General features: G+C 47.9%; 1 long non-coding RNA gene across 1 annotated transcript in view; it reads right to left on the bottom strand.

Annotated features, from left to right (window-relative positions):
• Positions 1-597: 597 nt before the first annotated feature.
• The window catches only part of LOC144145589 (uncharacterized), a 69,564-nt gene continuing 49,543 nt past the window's right edge, over positions 598-20,618 (bottom strand). Inside the window, exons 4-5 of the long non-coding RNA XR_013317530.1 lie at positions 11,543-11,644; positions 598-822 (exon numbers count right to left, since the gene is read on the bottom strand). This is a non-coding gene — a long non-coding RNA (uncharacterized LOC144145589). The remainder of the gene's footprint in view (positions 823-11,542; positions 11,645-20,618) is intronic.

Here is a 20,618-nt window from a genome sequence, read left to right on the forward strand (position 1 = left end):
AAGTATACCATACGGCATAGCATGAACGAGGGTACGAACGAGGTCGACTGAGGTTACTCGTATGCTCAGCAAGATCCCAGAGCCCCGTGCCTGATAAACACACGAGGGGCCCGTCCGCCGGAGCGTGACCAGGACTCCGACGGCCACCGTTAGCGGCTTGTAACCCTTAACTTTTAAACTTCTCGCCACGGTAGGTAACAGCTTAAGTATGGGAGCTCGGGGTTCATGCTGGCGCCATTTACCGTCACCAAGATTTCTCAGGGTCACCCGTGCGGGCCCACTCCATCATTATGCGTGGACTAAGGGGTGACCTCTGTTGATTTGCGAAATACAGCACGAAATACAACGAAAAATACAATGCGAAATACAGCACAACAAACTGTGCCTCATGAGCCCTTGAAGAGTAAAGAAACGTTCAAACCTCTGAGCAGGTGGCCATGTTTTTTGTGCCATGCTTGGGCCATTTTGTGTGCAATCTGCCGGCTATAGTTTGTGCGCAATGAACGCTGGATTTTTGATCAACATGCTTGACGTGCCTTCGAATTAATGTGGCGCTGCAAAATAATTCAGATCGAAGAAGTGCAACGGCTCAATGAGTGCTTTATTCATCCTCCTAATCCTCATAATCCTCCTCAGACGAGTCGTCTTCGAACGTGAAACACAGGTCCGGCCGCCACACTTCATAAATTTCTGTAACGTTGCATGTGCAGTTAAAGAACAACTCACATGTTGCAGTGATAACTTCACTGCCTCGTCCGCTAGACGTTTTATGGGTCCAAAGTTCGCAGTGTGGCCAAGCGGCACTTTTATTCGTGTTCGTGCCTGTGGTCAGAATGAGCATTTTAACAATTGTCCGAAAAACATTAAACTAACATTATAACACTTCGTTTAGTCACGGCTGCAAAGAAACTGTGAAATCAAAATGGTAATCTGATACGGTAATTATGGAAATATAACTTCCTCCCGTAATTGAATGGCGATAATAAAGTGAGGTTAGGCACCAGGTCCCGCGTTCTCTAACTTCGAGCATCGCCAGATTGCTGCCATTACCTATTACGTATTCGCTCACAAGGGTCCTGCCAAGACAGCTTGCATTTAAATTTAACAAAAAACCTTGTTTTGTGTTCCCTCAACATTTAAAAGATAGCATTACGAGCCTACAAAATCTATAACCCATCAGACGTATCCCTTTGGGCTGATGCATAAGACTCGGTTTCTCAGCGTGACACCTATTTTCCGAAAACGCTTAGTATGCATGTGCACCTTGAGAAAAATGTAGGCTGTTATTGCTTGCCTTTTCTCGAAAAAGTTTGTTTTGGGGTCAAAATAACTACGGGACAAAATTTTATGCAGTCCTGGGGGAACCTAAAAAAAGTCAATTTTAGAGTTTAAATTGGGTTGAAAGTATGCGGAATATGCTTACAGTCTACAGATACGCACACGTCTGAGAAAACATGAATAAACTCGCGTAGTTAACTATAAGGGAGCTGCTAGCGGGTAACGCAAGTTGTTAAGCACACACACTTTCAAGGATGAAGAAAGCGAATTAATGGCGAAAGCTCTCGGAAAACATGAGGCAGTACGTCCGAACTGGACGGGGCTGCCAGAGATGCAAAGCCTAGTTTGGAAGACCCGCTAAATTTCTGCAAGTGGTTCAAATTCCCGAAGTGCCATTTGAGCAACTCGGCATGCACCTGCTTGGCCCCTTTCCATCCTCTACTGCAGGCAACCGGTGGAAAGTAGTCGCCACTGACTACTTGACCAAGTGCGGAGAAACCAAGGCCCTTCGAAGGCCGCCGCACTTGAATTGGCGCAGTTTGTTCTTACGTGGATGGTTCTCCGTCATGGGGCTTCTACACTATTCATTAGGGACCACGCAAACGCATTCACCGCGACACTGCTGCAGGAAGTCTTCACTCTGAGTGGTACATCTAAACAAAAAGCCAGTGAGTATCACCCTCAGACAAGCGGCTTGACTGGGTGGCTAAACAAAACCATCGCCGACATGCTCAGTATGTTCGCTGATACGAAACACCGGGCCTGGGATGCAGTTCTCCCTTACATCACGTTTGCGTATAGCACGACCCAACAAGAAACGACTCGAATGCCACTGTTCACCCTGCACTACTGCAGGAAAGCTACAACAATGTTCGACGCCATGCCGCTTCGCGACATCAAGGACGGATATCTCAGATCCCTGCCATTCGTATAGTGCACCAGAGAAGCGCGGCAGCATGCCTGCCTCCGCATAAGTGACGCCAGCGCGTGGACGCCTCCAGCTAGGACCTTCACCGACGTCACGTGGCATTTACGCAAGGTGACCTTGTTTCGGTTCAGATACCTGTCCGATGTCGAGGTCTATCGATAACGCTTCTAAGTAATTACTTGGGTACAAGGTGCTGCGTCCACACAGCGGATTAACTTACGAGGTGGTACCCCACAGTGCCAGTGTTGCCAGTCGCTGTCGACCTCGACCAGAGACGGTTCATGTCGTCCGTATGAAATCGTGGTTTTTCGATAACCCGACCACACGACTAATCTGTCTTTGAACCATGCATACACTGATCATCTTCACCATCAGGAAGTTGCTTCTGTCGGAGAACGATAGTGTTACGTGTTGTGTGTGATACGTGCCAGAGAGAGATATAGAGAGCGAGTGAGAGAGAGAGACAAAACTTTCATTGCCCAAAGGACTCGTTCACGGGAGGGGTGGTGGCCGAGGAAGGAAGGTCCGCAGTGACTTTGGCTGCCAGAGCGACGATGGCATCTTGCCGCCAAATTCGAGCTGCCCAACGCGCTCGCCCAGTGCTTACCACCTCAATTTGGGGGGAATGGGCTGTGGCAGCATTGCTAGAGGAGGTGATCTATGGTTTCGACCGCCCCACAAGCGGGGCAGTGGGACCAGGAGTACAGAGCGGGATTCATGCGGTGCAGGTGGTGAGGGAAGGAAGGGTGTACGTCTGCACTAAGCGCCATGGGCGTTCTTATGTATGAGAGAGCGCCGAGTGTGCAGGGGGAGTCGACCGCAGGAGAGGCGGTACTGAGATGTAATCTCATGAAAGGAAAGGAGCCGATCTCGTGTTGAGAGGGCTCCATGGAAGGGATCAATGGTAAGTCCCGCTCGGCAGGTGAGCTGGGTCATACACGTACACACATACATACATACATAATGTGAATAGTCCCATCGCTTTGTTGCCATGCTGACGTATTCATCACCAGTTTTCTTGAGAGAATTGATTGAATATGGCGTTGATTGAATAAGAAGCACTTTTGGCGCAGGTTGTGTGTGATTTTGCGCAGCAACCTCCATTGTTCCACAGGCGAGTTCCGTCCACGCGCACACAGCAGCGCCTGGAGGTGGCCGATGGTCAGCGTCCCAATGTGACAGGGCGCCAGCAGCTTGCTGACATGGTGCTGATTCCGCCGACTGTTGGCCTGATGTCAACATACCTCTTATGATTAGGTGAGTACAACACCGATTAGCCAGGAAAGCTCTGAGGCTAACCTCCACTGACACGGAGAGTGTTCAGCCACTGCTTACATCTTGGCTCGTCTTTTGGCACTGAATGGTACGATACTTGCTCCCTGAATGCGCTGAGCGGTGCTGGCAGTTTTACCCGGTCCACTTTGGTGCTGACACCTTGGCAGGAGTATGGCAAGCCAATTCTCGAAGTAACCAGTGCGCGAAACCAAGGATAATGACACAGGTTAAGCATATTGTTGCAGATACCCAAAACCAGAATTGTGGTTTTGGTTTTGGTTCTGCACAGTACTTAACCACATTCTCCACAACCAAAAAACCCCAGAAGAACCACATCTGGCGCATATGCATGCAGAAAATATCCCGGAAAGTCTTCCTTAGAAAAAGAACACAAACATTACGTTGACACAAGTGCAAGTGTGTGCACATGAACGTTAAAAATGTGCGCATCGTCCCCTTACATTGCAAGACATTTGAACGTCAGTTTAGGTCACTGCTGTAATTTTTCTCGCCGCCACAGATATCATGTGACGCTTTATCTCATTTCTGGCTTCATAAGTTAAATACTGCTCTAGTGAAAGGGAAAATGCTGAAGAGTATGTAAAAGGTGCTCCTTGCCTTACTGACACAAAGAGAACGTTGACAATTTTACTTCAGCGTCCCTTTGAAAAATATCGCTAAGCAATGCGTGATATGTAGTCCAGAAGAACTGCAGTGAAGGATAGGATGTCAAGTGCCATGAAGGTGTTTTGGGTTTTGGAATCATTTAGGAAGGAGTGGCTTAGAAGCAGGGTCGTAATATCATGCTGGGAAAAGTTTGTGGTGTTTAATTCCCATGCCACACATGCGCGAAAAATGACATTCAAGGGGTCTTGAAATACCTCCCGCCGATGCATGGATGTACATGTAACCAAATAAAGCAATGTATTAGCAATCTCCTCCCGCAAGAATTTTGTTAAAGCGATTAGTATTAGCTGAGAAATCGTAAATAAAAAACCGTGCATTATCGTCCCGCCGCATTTCCTCCTCCTTTCAAATTTTTCTCCGCTGTTTAGGCCCGCGAGCCTTCCCTACCATGATGCTGCGCTCCTCGGCGGTGACGTACATCCTCTATTGCGCTGCTCGTCTGCTACGGGCAAGCTTTGTTGACACCATCCCGCACTCCGCTCAAGGCTGGAAAAGCGAACGAAAAATCTGGCCGCATGTGTGCGGCGGCCTGGCCTTGCCATTTCGCGGTGTACGTTGGTGCAGTTGCTATCGGCAGTAGTGACTTTTTATCGGCGGCTAACTCGCAGCCGCACGGCGAGGACCGTGCGCTCGTTCCCTTTGAGATGCACCGCGCACTGTTTACCCAAAAAGCGCCGTATCAGATGTGGCCCCGCTGGTGCCGGGTCTTATTTTGCGGCGGTGGTAATTCCTGCCGGCGGTATGTGAAAAAGACATTTCAAACCGATACAGAACCCGTGCACAAAACGCTTCAATCGTGTGACCAGTTCAGCTTGGGGCGACGCGTGGTGGAGAGCGGCAACGTTGGCAAAACATGCTCTGCCGCGCTCTGAGCTTTCTAGCGCTAGAGCGAGCGCCATTTCTTTGACAATCTCAAACATCGGTTGCCTTGGCAACGAGGCACAAACCGCTCTAAAAGTCAGTTACAGTTGCGTGATCCCGGTTCAGCTCGGGTTCCCACCTCGCGACATGTGGGCACTGCAAGCGTACCACTCACTCCTATTGGGAAGTGCGAGATGCGTTTGGCATTACAGGAGGCGATGGTGTGTGTGTTGTTGACGCCTTTGTTTCGCGATGAAATGCGACGTTGTGCTTCTGCGGGTGGATAGTGCTTCCCATGGACTGGATTATCTTTCTCGGGCGACGTACGACTCAACCTCGCATGTGGTATGAGCAGTGTGCGTGGCTAAAAGCCATCTCGGCTTGTGCGCCAGGGTTAAGTGACTTGGTGTTCGTCCCCGCAAACCGCGCGCGAGGTGAGTGCCGAATTTACGACGGGCAGGAGGAGGCAACCCATCGTCCGTCAATGGCGGTTCAGACTTGCAACGCATGTTGTGACGTTGTGTTCGTTCGAAACGCATCTCTGGATTGTTTTGAAGTTGAATAAAATGTATGCGTCAAACCCGGGCATTCGGCTCAGGGCGTTCTTTGCAATTGCACGAAAGAAGTGCCACGGGGCTTAGACGCTTTCTTTATGGTACGTACTCAGGTGAGAGAATATCCATGTCGTGTTATGGCCGTGTTGAATTCAATACAAACGGTTGAGCGTTTGTTTACACTTGTTTCGTTTGTCGTAAAATATCCAAGCACTCCGGCACTTCGCTGGCAGATCAGCCGGCGAGCCGACGCTGTGCAGACGACTCGTCTCTTTGCCGGAAGTGCGTGGAAAAGCCGCCCAATAGCAGGGTGTCTAGCCTAGCTCATGACGAACATCTGGGAATTGATGACGTAGACACATGAAGATGGCGGCGGCCAAAAACACGAAGGGAAGGGTGAGAAAAAAGCGACAAACTTTGCAACAAAAGTTTGAGCTTTACGCTACGCGTAGAAGAGTAATACGTGGCACAGATGACGTTGACGACCCAATCTAACGATTGCGCTAATTCATTTAGAGTGGTCAAAGCGCCTTTCAGGGCCCCTTTAAGTGCTTAAGGCCTTAGGAAACCGAATGGCATTATTTGGGCGGGTTGGGCTACAAGCCGAGACGCAAAGGCGCTAATTGTGTTGCGCATGATGGTGATAATTACCAGAAAATGTGCTCATATTTTTGAAGCTTTCAACATAAAAAAAAACATCTTAGAAGTGTTCAAAATGTCCTGTGTGAAGCCAACATTATGAGAAATAGTGTATTCTAAAAAATGGTGGGAGCCATTTCTATAAGGGGCTTTACCAGGGGCCATCGCCGGCCAGGGGTAGCCAAATATGAAAATTTTAAAATGATGTAAAATTACGTTGTGCATTTCGCCGCTGTTTTACTGAACTTCGTGTACAGAACTTGTCGGCCAATGGGGCCCAAAAAATCGTCTTATTTTGAAGTTCAGCTGCGTTTCTACGATAGCACTCCGTTGCTGAGATTAGTATTTGATGCCTATTGTATTTGGAGTAGGCACATGTAAGGCGCTCGTGAAGGGGAAGGAGTTGTGCGGACCGTTTTAAACCAAAAATGACATTAGAGTGAATGGCATTAAATGTTTTAGTATAGCAGCGAAAGAATGGCATTATTACTTGAGCCCTTAAGCACCTAATGTCATTTTTCGTGTACGTGTGGTATAGGTATGAGGCCACTTGTAACATGAAAAGAAGCAAAACGGTTGGTATTATGATCCCATCGGTCATGGGATCATAATACCAACCCCATTTTACTCTCTCCCATGGGATTCATTGAAGGGAGTAAATGTCTGCCAAGTAGCTCACCGCTGCTTCCAGAATTCAGAACATGTATTATGGGGACAAGAGGTGGAAGGCATTGCAAACACGAAATTCAGTCCCAATGCTGACTAACTGCTGAAGTTTACTGAACAAAAACACACAGAGAAACATTACACAACTCTTGACCGTCCTTCATTTCTTTACATTCCAGACGAAGGCTTTCCAGCGATCATGACCCGACTCGCCCAATCCCAAGCAATACTACAAAATGCAGAACTGTTAGTGATAGCAACGATATAAACATTTATTTGAACATTTCGTTGGATCCCGGGCTGAACGTACAGCCTCTGCTTGATTCTATTCATGAAAAAATTGGGATGAAAGTTTGGGAATGGGAGGGAGGTTCCAGATGATGTAAGAAATATTTACTAATGCTCCATTGAGGTCACAGGGTTACTAGCGAAGACGGAATGCTTGTGTAGGGCCAACACAGCAATTGTAATGTCAGTTCCCTCATTTTGCATGTGAGAAAAGGGCAAAACTAAGGTGACAGCTGGGGTTGCATGAAGGGTAAGAATGCTGCGAGTTCTAAAAATTGTGCCCGTGTGTACCAGGGTAATGAGCGAACAAAAGGAAATTCACATGAAACAAATAAGCCATCCTCGGAACCCCACCTTCTCAAGCTTTTTGGTTTGGGGGTAAACTAGGGCAAAAAGTTTAAATAAGATACGAAGCAGTGGGGAGGGGGGACGTCATGGTAGGTTTGTTATCGTTGTGCGCTTCGTGGTATATTTAACGAATTTAAGTCCACGCACAGTGGCGTGCACATGCCTGCATGCACATACCCGCTAGGTGCACATCTCGTTTTATTATTCCAAGATAACTGATGTGAGAACCATTAGCTTTGTAGGCCCGTTGCAGCTTAGGTGTTCATCGCTTGTGCAGGTACCCAGGAAATGAGCTGGGTCAAACTGGTGCCCAGAAGGTCATCAGTCGGGCTACCCGCACCTCGCTGATACTTATTTACGCGAATCTAGTTAATTACTTTCTTTAAAACGTCATTTAAATAAATTAGGGGTCGGCTTACACTTGAGGATGCGGCTTTCCTGTCACCACTAGAGACTCAACGCCATCTCGCAGCCACAAGCTCGCAGCTTGCCGGCTTGCAGGCTCAATGTTGCTTGTTCAAACGTTGTGAACCCAGCTCCAAGCGTTCCGTCCTTGCTTGCTTACATGCCACAAGACCCCCAGAAGTGCCCGTGTTCGCAGCACAGCGGCGTCCACCAAGCGGTGCCAGTGGCTTTTAAGCAGAAGCTAGTTTTGGATGTCGATGGAACTTGAAATCTCAAAGCACAGTGCGAGTTCAGCGTCTTTAAGAAGAACGCGGACCAGTGGCGGACGCAGTAGAACAAACTTTTCAACTGCGCTGCAAAGAAAATGGCCTTCTCAGGACCCAAGTATGGCTGACACCATGAAGTGAAGAAGGATGTCGCTGAATTTATCACGAAGCGAAGAGAGCGTTGTATGCCTGTGATGACAGAGATAGTAGAGGCAAAGGCGAGGGAGATCGCAAACGTTTGAGGCGTCGCATGGACTTCGTTCAAGGCCAGCAGTGGCCGGGTCACTCGTTTTATGAAGCGATTCAGGTTTAGCATGAGGCAATGGACATCTGTGGGCCAAAAACAACCCCCTGACGTCGAGGAAAAGCTAGTCACGTGAATTTCAGCGCTTTGTTATCAAGAAGCAAGTGGAAAAGGAGTACAGACTGGGCCAGATTGGAAATGCCAATCGGACCGCAGCATATGCCAGTGGCCTACACAGTGAATGAGAAGTGCGCAAAACAAGTGAAAATCAAAACTGCAGGCTACCAGAAGCAGTGAACTACCGTGATGTTATGTTGCACGGCCGATGGGCGAAAGTAGCCGCCCTAAATTATTTTTAGGCAGTAGACTCATTCAGCTGGGAAAGTGTTCCCTGAAAACGTCGTACGGGCCAATGAGAATGCATGGATGAGTGGTTCCCTCACCAAAGACTACGTGTAGACAGTTTAGCAACACCGTGTTTTTTGGAGTTTAAGGTGTAACTTCTGGTCACTTCTAGCATCGTTACTTGGCAGGTGCCGTTAATTGCCCGACGTGGCCGTCAACAAGACATGTAAGAACACGCTGCGGAAGTGCTACATGACTGGTTGACACTGCAAGACCAGCAACTCAGACATACCAGGTGTATCAAGTGACCTTTACTCAACCAAGTACCAAACTAGGGTCACCACAGAGTGGGGCAAAGTTCTGACAGAGCTAATTGTGTGGGCCTTTCGTAACTGCAGCGCCTTGAATGCGCCGGACGGAATTGATGACAGCGCTGGGGGAAGAGGACAGCGATGTCGACGAAATCAACGATGACGAGTGAGCATTCAACATGTACGACTAGCACCGTAAGCATAACAAAGTGCATGTTCTAGCCCCAGTCCAAAACCTTTTTTCATTCGGCTTACTTTCGTGGTAAGCTTGCTTTATTTTCTCTACCTAAATTTCTGGGGTCTACCTAGAATGGAGGGCGGCATAGGTTCACATGGATATGGTAACTTTATATTTGGAGTGGCCTGGTGACATTTCAAAATCTTTCTGCCAACTTTGTCTCGTGACTGGGATGTGAAAGTACTATTGTCAACCACGCCTGCGGTAATAAATAGTGAACTTGTAAATTCTTATTGTGGTTTTGCCGCATTGAAAGCAATCTCGCAGATTTGTGTCAGATTGGTTTTCAGGAAATTGGCATTCTGAAAGTTTATTTGCTGTAAAGTTGTAGTGTTTACAGAACTGGACCACTTTGCAGTTCCTGTTCAAGTAGGAATTTCATTTCGCCGGTTTCTGTTTATTTTCTTTACGGCCTGTAGCGGTGAACGTATTAGAAGTCAAGGAGCTACCATATTTACTAGACTTTAGGCCGGCCTCGATTGTACACCAACCCAAGAAATTTGGAAGGCCATAAAATAAAGCAAAGTTACCTTGAATTTAAGCCGAATGAATAAAGGCGCTGGATTTGGGACTTAAGCATGCGCTTGCGGCAGACGTCTTAGCATGTTCACTGCTCACTCGTTGGCGTCGTCTTTGTCGACATCGCTGTAGTTTTTGTTGCTAGGCTCTTCCCATAGCGCACTGTCCTCACTTTCATCCAGTGCATTTCAGCCGTTATAGTAATGGAAGGCCGCACGTTTAGCTCGGCTGGAATCTCGCCCCATTCTCCACTGACCGTAGTTTGCTACTTGGCTGAGTGATGCACGCTTGATGCGCCTGGTAGGCGTGAGTTGGCTCACACCATACTGCTGGATATTACCGCAATGTCTGTACCACCTGCTGAAACCACGGACTTAACATCTGCCAAGTAACCACGATAGGAGTGACTCACCAAACCGCAGAGCCCAGTCTTCCACGATTCTTTGATGAGAGCACCAGTCATCCACCCATTTTCATGATCACGTGCGCGCGTGTGTGCATCTCGTTCGACAGCGTTTAGGATAAACTTTCCCAGTTGAAATGCTACCCATCAGCTATGCAACATGATGTCACGGTGGTGCGCGGCTTCTCGTAGCCCGCAGTTTTCACTTTCAGTTGTTTAGCGTCCTTCTTATTTACTGCGAAGGCCACAGCCTTGCGAAAATACAATGGAGGTCTGATCGGGGTTACTGATCTGTCCCACTCTTTTTCCAGCTGCTTTTTGACAACAAATGGTTGCAATGTGACTAACCTCTCCTTAATGTAAGGGGCTGCGGTTTGTCCAACAGACGTCCACCATCACAGGCTCAACCACAACTACTTCATAAAGCGAGTGACCAAGCCGTTGCTGTCCTTGAGCTGAGTCCATGCAACACCTCGAATAATTTCAATTGTCCTTCCCTTCACCTGTATTATCTCCATCGTCACAGGCATTCCACCTTTTTTTGCTGCCGGACTAAGTCAGCGACATCCTTCTCCACCCCGTAGTGTCGGCCTTTCTAAGGTCTTGTTAAGGCCATTCCCTTGGCAGCGTAGTTAAAAAGTTTGTTCCACTGCTCCTGTCAACGGCGCACATTCTTCTCATCCATCCTGAAGTCACACTGTGCTTGGAGGTTTAAAGTTCTCTTTGCCTCAAAGACTACCTTGCGCTTGTGTAATGGCACCACTTGGTAGACATCGTTGTGCTGCGAACAAAGGTGTTTCTAGAAGTCACTCGGCAATGCGCACAAGAAAGCACGGAACATTGACAGCTGTGTCCACGACATTTGAATATAAGCGAAATGAAGCCTGTATACCTGCAAGCTGCAAGCATGTGGCTGTGAGATGGCGTTAAATGTCAAGAAAATACACGAAAACCGCATCCTTGAATCTAAGACGGCCTCTGACTTTCCTAAAAAATCTTTAAAAGCAGTACCGTCCGATATTCCAGTGAATACGCTAATATTTGCCTGAAGTATTGCACATTAGTGTGAGAAAATGTATGTCAGAGGGTCATTTCAGTCTGCTGGTGTGTAATAAGGCTTTTTAAGTGCGTTTGTTTTCTGTGTCTACACGTCTTTACCCATTGGAAGTCTGGAAATATTTTGTCTGCAAAATTTTGCAAAAGTCTGCAAAAATTTTATTCTCTGCTGCAGCGAGGAAGAGCATAAGTGCACATTTTAGAGGCGCAAAGTGAAGACAGCATACTTACCCTCTTCTGGAAAGTGAACGTTCTCGACTGCAGCAACGGAACAGTTTTCTTCGGTGTAAAGAAACTTCAATATTGGTGCTGGAAATTTATAGCCGCCACGCTCTGAAATGTCAAAAATAAAGAAACATTATGTAGAGCTAAAAATTTTATAGACACTTATGCCTCCTGAAATCTTTTGAGAAACCTAATGAGCAACAAAAATACTATTCCAAGGCAAAAGGCAATTTCACTTGAAATAACATTTAACCATGCGGTGTTTAAAATCATGTTTATTGTGGCGCCGTACAGATCAGTGCAAGGCGAAACAAATGCGGCAAATACAGCAATTCAGCACCACATAACAAATGCAAAAATAAAAACGTCCATCTCATTTCCAATTTACAAACTTATGTTTAACCTGGGGAATCATGGACAACCGTCTGTGATGTGAGGATATGGCTCCGGTTTACTGTATTGTGATTATCTTCCGTTGAAGATTTAGAAAAATGCTGAGAGAGTCACCTTCACAAATCTTGTTAGAATTTAGTTTTATAGCAGCGGACAAACATTGGGCTAAAACAACCAATTCGGAAACGGTGGGGCCTCGCCATGTTGATTGAAATTGCAAGTGCAATTTTTTGGGGTACTGGCTGGGATAATACCTCCCATACTTTTGGAGTCATGTTAGCGGTCAGATATGTATAACTTGTCTAAGGATGCCTGCCATGAAAAAGGAAGTAGCATCTTTTAGAACCTTTTTTATTAATGCTCATGTAGTGACACCAAATATTTGCAACCCCACATTGAAGTAGCCAACTACACCCATAGCCTCTTAAATGCGTTATACTTGCCTTATGGGTCAAACATTTTTATTACTAGTCACCACCGACCCGCCGCGGTGGCTCAGTGGCTAAGGCGTTGCGCTGCTGAGCACGAGGTCGCGGGTTCGATTCCCGGCCGCGGCGGCCGCTTTTCTGATGGAGGTGAAAAGCAAAAACGCCCGTGTGTTCGAGATTTCGGCGCACGTTAAAGATCCCCAGGTGGTCAAAATTAATCCGGAGCCCTCCACTACGGCGCGCCTCATCGCCTGCGTTGCGTCGGCACGTTAAACCCTACAATCAATCCATCAATCAATCTATTAGTCACCACCCTTTTTACACAAATTCGCCGAAACCCGCTAGTAATCCTTCTCTACAAAGCACTGCGGGGCCAACACTGCACTCGTGACTCTCGCACGATGACGCACCACCAAACCAACCCTTTCCTATATCACGATTCCCGTCCCAGGGGTCCAGCAAACGTGTTGAATCAAGTTAGTAAGTAAAAACAGAACCAAAATTGTCATGCGGTTGCTGGTGCAGCAGTTTGTGCACGATGGTGTTGTGCAGCTTGGCCAAACTCTTAGCGAGCGTAGCGAACTTGGGCTGTGGTCAGAGAGGGACGCGCACGCACCCTTCTTCTGGAAGCACTTCATACATTGTAGTGGCGGCAGCTTCACCCGCTAACAGCGTCACTATCATCATCACCCCTGCATCCCACAATCATCATCAGCTACGGCGCTTGCCGGGATGCGTCAGCGGTGCCACGCGCCGCGAGAGAAGATCGAATTCGACCAACACCACCTGTTGATTCGGCCGAGCGCCTAGTCGGTCGCTTGCCATCGCCGCTCCCACTCCAGTTCCGGCCGGGCCTTGCGCACCCCAATAAATGTAGGCGAGCCACATCGCCTCACCGAGTCCACTGCTCCGCTTTCCTACAAGTGGTGACCCGGAGGTTCCGCGCCTGATACCCGGCCAGCGGCACACCGACATGGCGACGTGGGGGGACCCGCCGATACCGGTGTTCGACGCACGCCACCTCAGAGGATGGTTTTTCAAGCTTGAGGCCACCTTCTCGCTGAACTACGTCACCATTCAGCCGCTCAAGCACTCCATCCTCTGGGAGACGCTTCTCCTCGAGCTCCGCTGCGTCCTCGCCCCACCACCGCCCAGCGAAACACCCTACGATGACCTTCGCGCTGCCGTGCTCGCACACTACGGCTTGGGGGACGACTGCTTTCGGTCTGCAGCAGATAACGTACTCGCGCGGTCCGTGCACGCTTCGCCGCCGCACATCGTACCTTCTGCAGCACCGGCGTCGTTTCCTGCAACGAGTGTCGCCATCGCTGACTCCACCGCCAGCGCGGCAGCCACACCTACGACGACAATACCCACAGCCGATGACGTCACGAACGCCAACCAGCTGCAGCCCTCCTCCTCCCCTTCTACCAACGTATGCAAGGGCTCCGGTGAGTGCTCCGTGAGCGTTCCATCCTTCCCAACCCGGTCGCCCGCTGTTGCACGTCAAGTCCACCACGACAGTAACACAGAGCCCCGCTCCACTCCTACCGCAACATGACTCGGGTGAAGCGACAGCCACGGCACCCTTCGCGGGCACCAACACAGCAGCGCCCCTTGCTCTACATGAAACGCACCGCCAGCACCCCGTCAACCGCGACGTGCACGATTACCAGGAGAAGCCCGACCCACTGACGACATACGTCCAACCTCATAAACCGCTGATGTCGCCACCAGAGGAGCGCGTTCCCGAAACTCGACGCCGACGTCAGCATCGACGCCGTAAGCACCAGTCAAGAAAGCGAGTTTCGCCACTGGCACTTCTTCGGCGCACATCGACGAGGCGTCAGTGCCGTTTTGCCAAACAACGTCTTGCATGCCGGCTACGACCAGCGTTGCGGGCTCATATTCATCGGCGTTTCGCGATGTGGGTGACTCGCTGTTGCCTCTGTCACCCCAGGCGTCGTACTGCGGTTGCACTTAGAGCATGCGCAACGATGTCGCACCAGACACCGTGGTCAAACCGTCACCTTCGAGAGTACAAGCCTCCTCGTACAGGCACACGAACGCCAGTGTACACGCGTCGCAATAAGCTGGTCGTGGAACGCCCGCTCTACCGGCCCCGCCAAGTTTGCACTGTGCCCGCGGTTCGTGCTTCTTTCACTTCGGGACTACTACACCGTACACTAGTTCGTCCCACTTTGCACTCCCAGCCAAGGCCACCTGAGGCCAATCAACGCTCCGGAGGCCCACAACGGACTGACCAGGACTGCTTTTATAAGTTACGCACGATTTGACCTGGACTGTCTAAGAACCTACCATGGACATGCTTAGTTAATTATCTGTACATAGCTTGTACTTCTCTTTCTGTCTTAACGCGCCCTGCGATAGGGGGGCAGCCCTGTAGTGGCGGCAGCTTAACCCGCTAACAGCGCCACCATCATCATCACCCCTGCATCCCACAATCATCATCAGCGGCGGTGTTTGCCGGGCTGCGTCAGCGGTGCCACGCGCCGCGAGAGGAGATCGAATTCGGCCGAGCGCCTAGGCGGTCGCTTGCCATCGCCGCTCCCACTCCAGTTCCGGCCGGGCCTTGCGCACCCCAATAAATGTAGGAGAGTCACATCGCCTCACCGAGTCCACGGCTCCGCTTTCCTACAACATCATTACCATAGGGAAAATCTGTACACCACCTGCAATCAGACATTAGAGCCCATAGCAACTGGAAATGTGTCCGCCTTCTCGTGTATGTCTTCTTCGCTATAATTATCCCCGGCGAGAAAAGGGAAACATCCAGGTGGCTCATGGCAGCGATGAAACGATCGGATCGTAAGAGCGTATTAGTCGCTGCACAGGTACAGTCTGGCGGCTGCGGCGTTGAAGATCAGGGGAATGAATGACTTGTTCTACAATATAGTTTACTCAAAAAGGGCTTTTTATAAGGGGTAAGGACGGTGGTATTTTGCACCAGCTTTGAAGAAAGACCAAGAGCAAAGCAAAGCACCTAAAGTCAAGCAATGTAGCTGCTCGTGTTATGGCATCAATTATTGACCGAGCATGCGGAATTCCTCAGAGAACTGCGAAGCTTACGCAATCTGAAATTTGATGCACACATTAACCTAATCTGGAAGAAAGTTGCATATGGTGTTCGGGTACTAATAAAAGCGCGCCATTACTTCGAGAGACAGATCCTAATAACCTTATACTATGCTTTTTTCCACAGTCACATAAACTATTGTATCAGGTCATGGGGTCTGACTTACAACTCCCACATAGCACCATTACAGCAAATTCAAAACCGGGTATTGCGTATAATCACCTGTAGTCGTTTTGATGCTCCCGTTTCCCCCCTTTTTCTTGATCTTAAACTTCTTCCGATTACTGACACCACAGCGTTTAACGTTGCCACAACTGCCTTTGACCTCTTCAATGAACCCGACCTTCTCTATATTATTGGTTGAACTAAACTAAACTAAAACTGAACTGAAAACTGCACTGAAATAAACTAAAACGTTTTTCATTGCAAAATAACTTTTTACTTCCAAAGGTTCGCACGAACTACGGTAAACAGACATTCGCTGTTACTTCAATCAATATATGGAATGAGCTACCTTATACGATCGCTTAAACGTTCCCTTCGATCATTTTTGACGAACCATCACATAGACGTTTGACGTACGCATCCACGTTTCGCCAGTCCTAACCATTGCATTTATACAACTGTTATGTACGTATATGGATTGACTGCAATATACATTGTATCATTTATAGGAGGCTTTTGTTTAAATATTCCTGTGTTAGTTGTTTTAATGCTCTGTGTTTTACTTGTTCAAGATGTTTCTTATTTATTCCTAAAATATGCAATGTTAACAATTCACTATTTATGCGTAGTCTAGTTATTTCTTTATATATAGATAGGTAATAAAAATTAGGTATCATTCCTGCTAGCAGCTGCAATTAAGCTATGTGCTATCAATAATAAGGGGTCCCACTACAGTTTATTACTCTGGGACCCCTTTCTGCATTGATTATGTTCTGGTGATTTACCATTTTGTAACGACAACAATAAAGTTCTATCCTATTCTATTCTATTCTGTCTATTTGGATGGGTCGGGAGACATGGAAAGATGGTGTCTAGCGTGCAGGCTGGCTTCTGTTCGTAGAGAAATACCGTGAAAATCATGTTGTCGTTAGCATAGCGCTTCAGCACGCGTACGTGAAAAGCGGAAGGAAAACATATGTGAATGGTCAATAGTGCGGTCGAAAGTTTCTGTCAGACCATTGGATTTCGCGTGACACGTTGCTATAGTTCGATGAACTATGCTCAATTCGGCCAAGAACGCTATGACAACTTCGGACAAAAATACACAGCCTCTGTCGCTCAGCAACTCTCGAGGCGCTCCGTGGCGAATGATGAAACGATGAAGGAAGAATGCCACGTCCCGTGCTGTGGCAGATGACAGCGCAGCTGTTTCTTCGTGTCGCGTCACGTTGCATATTGCGGCGATAACCCAGCAGGGGTCCCTAGCTCTGCAAAATTACGGCCCGTAGTTATCGAAGCCCACTCTATCGAAGGAGCACGCCGGGCACTACCGAGGTTAGACGTTGCTTATTTTTAGCGTGGAGAAGACTTATTGCGCTGGCAGCCTGAACAGGAACAGTCACATTTTTTATGCATGTGTAAATTGCGCGCTAGTAAAAGCGAAAGCAAAGTGTTTACAAGGTCTTCCTGCAACACCTCCGTGGGCACACTGCGCGTTTCCCTTGAAAGAAGAGCATATATGCCAGTGTCAACGGCGAGGCATGACAAGGAGACATTCCTGGAGATTGAAGGCATAGTTTCGGTTGTAGAAGACCTGGTCACACAAAGAGAAGTGGAAAGCTTTATGCAGAAGTGAGTGGGACGCCGATGATAGAGACAGACGAAACAAATATTCTACGATGAAGGTGATCCGCTAGCCATGTTGTTCTTCAGAATACATGTCGGTAATATCAAGAATGGCCAGATCGATATCCACAGAGAACAAACAGTTGGCGTCGTATTCAAGTGTGGACCGAGAAAGAGCGCCAACCTGCGCTAGCTTTTGGTATGCAGTCATATATCGCGTTAGTTTAACCATACAGACCAGCGAACAAGTCGCCAGGACGAATGTTTTAGCGAAGACAGCCAACAAATGGCTTGATAATCCCTCAGTATGCCGAGCAAGCTGGCGCAGAGATGGGGGCAAAATGTCGCAGTAGCCCAAACGATCGCTTAACAATACTTTTTTGTGGCGAACTACTTGAAGTCTGGTTTTGTGAGGGTAGGACTGGCATAAACGACGCCATATTTGTCAAATCCCATCTTTTCTTGTTCTACTAGTGCAGTCAGGCACATATCGCTGGAGTCACTGAGTTTCCGGGGAAGCCCGTGCACTGTAATGTGTAATTGGTAGCGAGGTGAGCAGGGGGCACAATGCAGCAAAGTCTTCGTCGCACGTAGGTGACCAATCGGCGATGTTGTTGCGTCCACCGAGGAGCTTCGTCAAAGGCGGAATGACGGTAGTAAAATTGGGGTAGAGAGTGGCGGAAATAACAGCAAGAGCCGACAAAGCTGCAAAGTTGTTTCACTTTGTGGGCGTGTGAAATTCCTCCGTTGCGCAACGTTTCACAGGGTCTGAAAGGACGCCATGTTTTCACTATACGTGGCCTAAAATAACACGTTCGAGGGCAGAAAATTAGCATTTTTAAAATTTTAATTGCAAATCCGCTCTGGTGAGGTAGGTCAACAATTTTTAGAGGCGGTTCAGACGGGCGCAAGATCAAGGAAGAACATGGCAATGACATTTAAGTAGGACAAACATGTTTTCCAATTTGGGCCGTGCAAGGACGTGCAATATCGTACGTATCCTCCTTTCGAAGGTAGGTGCCACATTGCACAGCCCACATGGAATGGCAACGAATTCTTAAATTCCGCCAGTTGTAACGAAAGATGCTTTAGGACGATCTGCCTAGGCCATAGCTAATTGCCAATAGCTAGAACTTATATCCAACGTATACAATAAGTGGATACTTTGTAATAAATGAAGTGGTCATCTATGCGAAGAAGCGGATAGACGCCTTTGCGTGTCATCTGGTTGAGGCGTCGGTAGTGCCCGAATTAGCGAATTCACCCATCTTTTGCCTTCACAAGTGCGACCAGAGTATAAAATAATCCTAACAAGGGTCAAGAACACCGAGGTTAACCCGCTCATGCAGCGCGAGCGTTTGATCTGTAGTTTTCGGCAGTTAAGCCTCCTCTTTCCGAATGCATCTTTGTGTCTCGCCTCAACAAAAATATCGTGCCTTAACCAGGATACCTCCAAGCTCTGTTAGCAGGCACCATACCTGCCTTTCAGCAGCAGAGAAAACTGCGACGGGGACCACTTGAGCAACCTGGACTAAAGAGCGACAGACGGTACAGGACGAACTGCAGGCGTCGTACTGGGTTCAGCGTTAGAAGTGTACATGCATCCCCGGGTCAGCGAGAGTAAGAAAATGCCGATAATAAAGAGAAAAGCATTGTGAATCCAGATTACGCAGCTTGCGAATATAGCGGGAGACAAACTTGTCGATAGAGTGGAAAAGCGAACCATGGAATTACTATAAGCGCAGATATATGGAATAGCCGCCCATCTAAAGACAACTAACAAATGAATGTCGTAGTTTATCACCGATGAATCAGCAATACTATGTTTGAAAAAATATTGAGTATGACCCCGAGGCATTTGCTATTGGGTCGCAACTAGAGACCAGTATAATAGAGCCAACTCTGACCAGCGGGACAAATGTAGCAATTACGGCAAATAACGAAGAAAGGACGCACCTAACAGGTGTGACCTGGCTCTTCATGTTATCGAAGCTTCACTTGATTAAGTTTGACGTCAGCAGTTTAAATCACACTAGGAATGGGCTGTAAGCCTAAGCACAAACATTAGCAAGGGAAACAAATTCAATTACTGTATGTCCTCTGGGACTGGTAAAGTAGGTGCCGCCATCAAAGGACTCCAGTACGCTGGAAACAACAAGGATCAAGTACTGGAAGTATTAAAGGACACATTTGTTCTCAAGAGCAGTCAGTTGACCTGCACATGAACGGGTTACAAGAACTAAAGAAAATCAAATTTCGAAACAAAACAGATTTTCTTCGCAAGCTGGCCCAACCTATACAAGTGGGGCACTAGCCCAATGTCTCTACAGAGTGTTATGCCTGACGGTCATTCCTGAATTGAAGACAGCGCTCGCAACGCAGCCAGTTGTAGAGTTTGAGACGGAAGAAATCGCAATGACGAGTGCAGAAATGGACGATGCGCACGGGCAGAGAAATGACTTCGCCAGAAAGAGGAACCCCGAAACCTTAAAAAGGCTGCTAGGCTTTTTCCATCAGCAAGCGAAGTTCAGAGAGAAAATAGAAACGGAACAATAACGGGAGAGTACGAAGTAATATGACGAGCACCGGAAAACAATAGCCAACTTTTAATGTCGGATAACAGACTATGCACTTTCGGAAAACAACGCAATCACATGACCCACGATTGCTGCAGACGCTTAACGATAAAACAAAAGAATGCAGCGTTGGTCGCAAGCAGGGTATGTTTTAGGTGTACGCGACCGAACCACACCGTGCGTATCTCAAGATCCAATATAAAACACAAAAACTGCTAAAACCGACATGCAACATGGATGTGCAGGTCGAAGGTTGGAGAGAAAACCGAACGTAAAGCTTCGATCGATCCTGAAAAGGAGCAACTAACATGGCAGGCACAGTGCACGCAGTAGATTGAGAAGACCGAAATAGAAACACTGGTCTACTCCTGCAGTCAGCAGTGGCTTGTACTGGTGGAAAAACAGGAAGCGATTATGCCAAACTGCTGCTTTGCATCGGAAGTAAGAGATCGCTTATATCGACCTGACTGGAGAAAAAGGTTAGAGCAAAGGTTCTGAGAAAGAAACGTTTTTGATAGGCTTGTTTGGAAATGAAAACATTTATGTGATGGAAGTTGTACAAATTGCCGGGGCCCCAAAAAGAGCAAGTGAAGAAGCCTTGAAGGTGGACGTGATATCTCGCAAATCAGTACGTATGTGAAGTAAGGAGAAAGGGCGACAAGTTGAAACTATGGGCATGAAAATCGCAGATGACAACCAGAAACCCGCTCACTCCAATCAATACGCATGCTACTAAGATCAGATTATAATTAGGTGTTCTTAACGTGAATGTCAAGTTGAGGCGGAGGCAAGCTCAA

The sequence above is a fragment of the Haemaphysalis longicornis genome, unplaced genomic scaffold (genome assembly GCF_048455015.1).
Source record: "Haemaphysalis longicornis isolate Haplotype H1 unplaced genomic scaffold, Haemaphysalis longicornis Haplotype H1 scaffold_7, whole genome shotgun sequence".
NCBI classification, from domain to species: domain Eukaryota; kingdom Metazoa; phylum Arthropoda; class Arachnida; order Ixodida; family Ixodidae; genus Haemaphysalis; species Haemaphysalis longicornis.